Raw genomic sequence first — 7,479 nt, forward strand, 5'->3', positions numbered from 1 at the left:
AACGACCCGGCCAGTCGTTTTAAAAGTTATAGCCTCGTTCTCCCATTTACTGCTCATTCTGTGCCTTATAACTATTATGTAACTTGCCGGGGTAGTCGGTTCGGGTCTTGAGAGATTTTAGAATGAATTGGAACACTTAGTTCCAAAGTTTAAAACTTAAGTTGAAAAGATTGGCTGGATGTCGGCCTATCTGTAAATGACCCCGGAATAAAATTTTGATGATTCCAACAGCCCTGTATGATGTTTTGGGACTTAGGAGCGTGATCGGAATTTTATTTGGAAGTCCGTAGTTAAATTAGGCTTGAAATGGCTAAAATAGAAAATTAAGTTTAGAAGTTTGACCGGGGAGTTGATTTTTTGATATCGAGGTCGGAATCCAGTTCTGAAAATTTTCATAGCTCCGTTATGTCATATGTGATTTGTGTGCAAAATTTGAGGTCAATCGGACTTGATTTGATAGGTTTTGACATCGAATGTAGAAGTTAGAATTTCTAAGTTTTATTAAGCTTGAATTGGGGTATGATTCGTGGTTTTATCGTTGTTTGATGTGATTTGAAGTTTCGACTAAGTTCGTATGATGTTTTAGGTCTTGTTGGTGTATTTGGTTGAGGTCCTGGGTGCCTCGGGTGAGTTTCAGACTGCTAACGGATCAATTTTTGGACTTGGTGTTTTGCTGAAATTTTCTGGTGCTCAGTTCTGGTTTTCTTCTACGCGATCGTGTGAGAAGGACCACAATCACGTAGACTTATTTGAGGCAGTGATGATTTTATTCTTCGCGATCGCGTGAAGAGGGACGTGATCACGTAGCTGAGGGAGTTTGTTATTCGCGAACGCGTAGGCCTGTGAGTTTGAGCTTCGCGATCGGATGGACAAGTCCGCGATCGCGTAGGGTTAATTTGGGCAGTGGGATAATTGTGAATCGCGATCTCCTGGACAAGTCCGCGATCGCGTAGAGCAAATGTCTGAGCAGAATGTTTAAGTTCTGAAAATGAGACTTCGTCCCATTTTCCATTTTTACCGATTTGGAGCTCAGATTGAGGCGATATTTGGGAGATTTTCAGAGAAAATAACGGGGTAAGTGTTCGTAACTCAATATTGGTTAAATTACCAGAATCCATGGATATTTTTATCATTTAATTGATGAATTAAGTTGGAAAAGTTTGAAAACTCTCTTGGATAAATTTGAGGATTTGAGGGCCGGATTGTTATCAGAATTTAGTAATTTTGATATGGTTAGACTCGTGGTTGAATGGGCATTCATATTTCGTAACTTTCACCGGATTTCGAGACGTGGGCCCCACTGGCAATTTTTGAGTTAATTTCAGATTGTTATTGAAAAATGTAGTATTTTCTTATGAAATTGATTTCTATAATTTTTGTTGAATGTATCGAATTATTTTGGCTAGATTCGAGCCATTCAGAGTTTGATAATCGAGGAAAAGGCGTACTGGTGGATTAAATTGGAGCAAGTCGAGGTAAGTGACTTGTAAAACCTTGTGTGGGGGAGATTTCTCTTAAGATTGGTATTGATGTGAAAATTGTAATGTGTTGAAAGTCGTGTACACGAGGTGACGAGTGTGTACACGGGCTAAATATGGAAGATTATGTTTTTAAATTGTGTAGATTACTTTTGCATATTTATTAAATTATTTTATTTTGTTATATTCTTCATTATTGATCTGATTTTTATACTTTAAATTTGCTTGACCTTTTCCTGTTAATTATTTTACCTGTTTAGTTGAAACTTGGTTTCTTTTATTCAATGCAGAATTTGAAGATTGAATTTCTTTAATTTAAATAATATTAAAGTAAAGTATTGATATTTTAAATTATGTACGGAGGTAACGTATTAAAAAAATTAAATTTTGAAATATTATTTTTGTTGAGTTATTTATTCCCGAATATTTTGTGAGATTGTTGTAGTCATTGTGATTGAGCCGTGAACTCCCTGTTGTGGAAAATATTGTTGATGTTTATTTTGGCAAATTGAAATATTTGGGCACTTGAGGTGCAAATTGTGATATATTGTGATATTGGTATACATGCCCGTATAAGGTCTGGGTGTTGAAACGCATGCGGTGAGATAAGGGTGGCTTGATACGCATGGCTAGTAGGGGAACTACTAGAAGTCATGCGGTGTGATAAGGGTGGCTAAGACGCGAGATGCTATTTCGGGAAAAATATTTTCTTTAAAATAAATTGTGAAGGCTCCCGCGATGATATAAGAAAATGAGATATTATGAAATTATTATTATTTGGGACTACGAGCCGGTACCTCGGGAGTGCCCTTGTTGATATTTATTTATGCCGCAGTTGCCTTTGATTATTGTTGTATTTTTCTTAAAGTTGAAAATTCTGTTTTGTTTCCGCGAGGTATTATTTGCCTTTATTCTGTGTAGTTAAATGGTGACATACTATTTACCTGATTCATTTCCATTGTCATTTTATTGTTAGTATATTGTTAAACATGTCACCATGTCTTTTATTATTCCAGTAGGGCCTGATCTGACCTCGTCACTACTCTATCGAGGTTGGGCTTGGCACTTACTGGGTACCGCTGTGGTGTACTCATACTATGCTTCTGCATATTTTTAGTGTAGATCCAGGTACTTCTTACCAGTCCAGATATCAGTGAGCCACCGGTGTACAGAGACTTCGAGGTATATCTGCCAGCATCCGCAGACTCCGGAGTCCCCTTTTATCTTATTATGTTGTCTTCCTTATTTGATTTAGACTCTGATGTATAGAGACATAGAGAATAAATTCTTAGAAGCTTGTGACTTATTTCTACCGGGTTTTGGGAGTTAAAATTGTTAAATTGCAGTTTTTATTTATTCGACTATTAAGGATTAAATTTCAGTTTTGTATTCAGTTATATTCCGCATTGATAGGCTTACCTAGTCTTAGAGACTAGGTTCCGTCACGACATCCTACGGAGGGAATTTGGGTCGTGACAAGTTGGTATCAAAGCTCTAGGTTCATAGGTGTTATGATTCACAAGCAGGTTTAGTAGAGTCTTGCGGATCGGTACAGAGATGTTTGTACTTATCTTCAGGAGGCTATGGAACTGTTAGGAAGTATTCACTTCTTTGATTCCTTATCGTGCGCATTTGCTGACTTCAAAATTTTAAACCATTGACTTTCTATTCTCTCACAGATGGTGAGGACACACACAACTGGATCCGATGATCAGACACCCGTTCCCTCTATTGGAGCCGCAAGAGGCCGGTGTCGGGGCAAAGGTTGTGCTAGAGGCCGAGAAAGACCACGTGGTGCGGCCAGAGTACCTGCACGAGCTGTTGCGGCAGAGCCACTAGTAGCTCCAGTTGGAGAGTAGGCACCTGAGACGCCTGTTTTTACTCCTGCACTTCAGGAGACCCTTGCCCAGTTTTTGAGCATGTTTGGCACTCTAGCTTAGGCAGGGTTGATTCCACTTGCTTCTGCCACATCTCAGATAGGGGAAGGAGCACACACTCCCACCGCCCATACTCCCGAGCCACGGGCCCAAGTTGACCATGCCCCAAATGTTATACTAGTGCAGCCTGTTGTCCTAGTTCGGCCTGAGGTTAGGACAACAGTTTCAGAGGGGTAGCAGCTCAGGCTCGAGAGGTACAAAAAGTATCACCCTTCCACATTCAGCGGTTTAGCTTCAGATGATGCTCAGGGTTTTCTGGAGGAATGTCACTGTATCTTCCGTACTATGGGTATTGTGGATTCCAGTGGGGTTTCTTTCATGACATTTCAGCTTAGAGGAGCAGCCTACCAGTGGTTGCAGGCATATGAGTTGGATAGTCCGACTAAGGCAGCTTCACTTACTAGGACTCAATTTTTAGATATGTTGTTAAAGGAGTATGTTACTCAAAGTCTTAGAGATGCATGGCACGTAGAGTTTGAGTATCTAGGCCAGGGTTCTATGACCGTGTAGGAATATGCGGTCTGATTTAGTGATTTGGCTAGGCATGCACCAGCCTTAGTTGCTACTGTTCGAGAGCTAGTTCGCCGATTTATTAAGGGGCTCCACCCTAGTATCAAATTCATTATGGACCGAGAACTGGAGATGGACATCACATACCTACAGGTGGTGTCAATTGCTAGAAGATTGGAGGGTATGCGGACTCGGGAGAGAGAAGAGAGGGAAGCTAAGAGACCCTGAGATTCTGGCACATATAATAATTCTTGTGCCCCAACTACAGCCCGTCATGGTAGAGATTATGTGAGCCATCCTATTCATTCAGCACTTTCAGCTTCCAGTGGTATTCCGGTAACTCCCAGACCTCAGGTTCCATATTATGCACTGTAGTGTCTTCTGTACCTCCTGTACGGGGTGCCTTCAGCGGGCAGTCTAGTCGATCAGGCCCGAGCCAGTCCCAGCAGCCACGTCCTCCGAGGGCTTGTTTTTAATATGGTGACACTCGTCATGTAATGAGGGATTGCCCCAGACTTAGGAGAGGTGCACCTCCACAAATTTCTCAGGCCCCACCTATTCCACAGGGCCTTCAGGTTTCTCAGGCCATGATCACTGCACCAGTTGCTACTCCACCTGCACAGCCAGTTAGAGGTAGAGGTCGGACAAGTAGAGGTCACCCTAGAGGGGGAGGCCATGCCAGATATTATGCCCTTCCTGCTAGAACAGAGGCTGTTGCATCTGATTCTGTTATCACAGGTATTATTCCTGTCTGTCATAGAGATGCATCAGTCTTATTTGATCCAGGATCCACTTATTCTTATGTGTCATCTTATTTTGCCCCGTATTTGGGCGTATCCCATAATTCTTTGAGTTCTTCTATTTATGTATCTACACCCGTTGGTGAATCAATTATTGTTGACCGTGTGTATCAGTCGTAATTGATTATTATCAGTGGTTTTGAGACCAGAGCTGATTTATTATTGCTCAGTATGGTAGATTTCGATATTATTTTGGGTATGGACTGGTTGTCGCCCTATCACGCTATCCTTGGATGTTACGCCAAGACGGTGACGTTGGCTATGCCAGGTCTACCGCGACTAGAGTGGAGAGGTACCTCAGATCATGTTCCTAGCACAGTTGTTTCATTTCTTAAAGCTCAATGAATGGTTGAGAAGGGGTGCGATGCATATCTGGCATATGTGAGAGATGTTAGTATTTATACTCCTACCGTGGAGTCAGTTCCTGTAGTAAAGATTTTCTTGATGTATTTCCAGTGGATCTTCCAGGTATGCCACCCGACAAGGATATTGACTTTGGCATTGATTTGTTACTGGGCACTCAACCCATTTCTATTCCATCATATCGTATGGCCCCAACAGATTTGAAAGAATTAAAAGAACAGTTACAGGAGTTGCTTGATAAGGGTTTCATTCGGCCCAGTGAATCGCCTTAGGGTGCTCCTGTCTTATTTGTGAAGAAGAAGGATGGTTCTATGCAAATGTGTATTGATTACCGCCAGCTGAACAAGGTTACAGTGAAGAGCAGGTATCCATTACCACGTATTGATGACCTATTTGATCAGCTTGAGGGTGCCAGGGTATTCTCTAAAATTGACTTGCGTTCAGGGTATAATCAGTTGAAGATTCGGGAACCCGATATCCCGAAGACCCTTTTTAGGACTCGGTATGGTCATTATGAGTTCCTTGTAATGTCATTTGGGCTAACCAACGCCCCAGCAACATTTATGCACTTAATGAATAGTGTATTTCAGCCCTATCTTGATTCTTTCGTCATTGTGTTTATTGATGACATTCTAGTGTATTACCAAAGTCGGGAAGATCATGAACAACACCTGAGGATTATGCTTCAGACTTTGAGAGAAAAAAAGTTATATGCAAAATTTTCAAAGTGTGAATTCTGGCTTGATTCAGTGGGAATTTTGGGTTATATAGTTTCGTGCGAGGGGATTAAGGTAGATCCGAAGAAGATTGAGGCAATGCAGAGTTGGTCCAGACTGTCCTCAGCTACGGAGATCCGAAGTTTCCTTAGTTTGGCAGGGTATTTTCGCCGATTTGTAGAGAGTTTCTCTTCTGTTGCTGCACCTATGACCAAATTGACCCAGAAGGTGCTCCGTTCAGGTGGACCGAGGAATGTGAGGAGAGCTTCCAAAAGCTCAAGACAACTTTGACTACAGCCCTAGTGTTGGTATTACCTACAGGTTTAGGATCTTATACTGTGTAATGTGACGTGTCGCGTATTGGTCTCGACACAGTATTGATACAAGATGGTAGGGAGATTGCCTATGCATACAGACAGTTAAAGGTACACGAGAAGAATTATCTGGTCTACGACCTTGAGTTAGCAGCTATTGTTTATGCCTTAAAGATTTGGTGGCATTATTTGTACGGTGTTTATTGTGAGGTCTACACCAATCACCGGAGTCTACAACATCTATTTAAACAGAGATATCTTAATTTGCGGCAGTGGAGATGGTTGGAGTTGCTTAAGGATAACGATATCACCATTCTCTATCATCCTGGGAAGGCCAATGTAGTGGCCGATGCCTTGAGTCATAAGGTGGAGAGTTTGGGTAGTTTAGCATATTTACCGGTAGCAGAAAGGCCTTTAGCCTTGGTTGTTCAGGCCTTGGCCAACCAGTTTGTCATATTGGATATTTTCGAGCCGAGCCAAGTTTTGGCTTGTGTGGTTTCTCAGTCTTCTCTGTATGATTGTATCACGGAGCGTCAGTATGATGACCCCCATCTTATTGTCCTTAAGGATACAATTTAGCACAACGATGCCGAGGAAGTCACTATTAGAGATGACGGTATATTACAGATGCAGGGAAGGCTGAGTGTACCTAATGTAGATGGCTTGCGTAAGTTGATTCTCTAGGAGGCTCACAGTTCGCGATACTCCATTCATCCGGTTGCTACAAATATGTATCGGTACTTGAGACATCACTATTGGTGGAGGAGGATGAAGAAAGACATAGTGGAATATGTAGCTCGGTGCCTAAATTGCCAGCAGGTGAAGTGTGAGCATCAACGACCAGGTCGATTACTTCAGAAGTTAGATATTCCAGAATGGAAATGGGAGCAGATCACTATGAATTTCGTTGTTAGGCTCCCACGGACTCAGAGAAAGTTCGATGCAATTTGGATGATTGTGGATAGATTGACCAAGTCAGCCCATTTCATTCCTGTAGTTACTACTTACTCTTCGGAACAACTGGCTCAAGTCTATATTCGCAAGATTGTCATACTTCGTGGCATACCGGTATCTATCATCTATGACCGGGGTATATAGTTTACATCACGGTTCTGGAGGGCTGTACATCGAGAGTTGGGTACTCGTGTGGAGTTGAGTACAATATTTCACCCTCAGACGGACGGACAGTCACAACGCACTATTCAGATGCTAGAGGATATGCTTCATGCATGTGTGATAGATTTTGGGGGTGCTTGGGATTAGTTCTTGCCACTTGCAGTGTTTGCTTATAACAACAGTTACCAGGCGAGCATTCAAATGGCTCCGTATGAGGTCTTGTATGGTAGGCGGTGCCGGTCTCC

The sequence above is a fragment of the Nicotiana tabacum genome, unplaced genomic scaffold (assembly GCF_000715075.1).
Source record: "Nicotiana tabacum cultivar K326 unplaced genomic scaffold, ASM71507v2 Un00384, whole genome shotgun sequence".
In the NCBI taxonomy this organism is placed as follows: Eukaryota; Viridiplantae; Streptophyta; class Magnoliopsida; order Solanales; family Solanaceae; genus Nicotiana; species Nicotiana tabacum.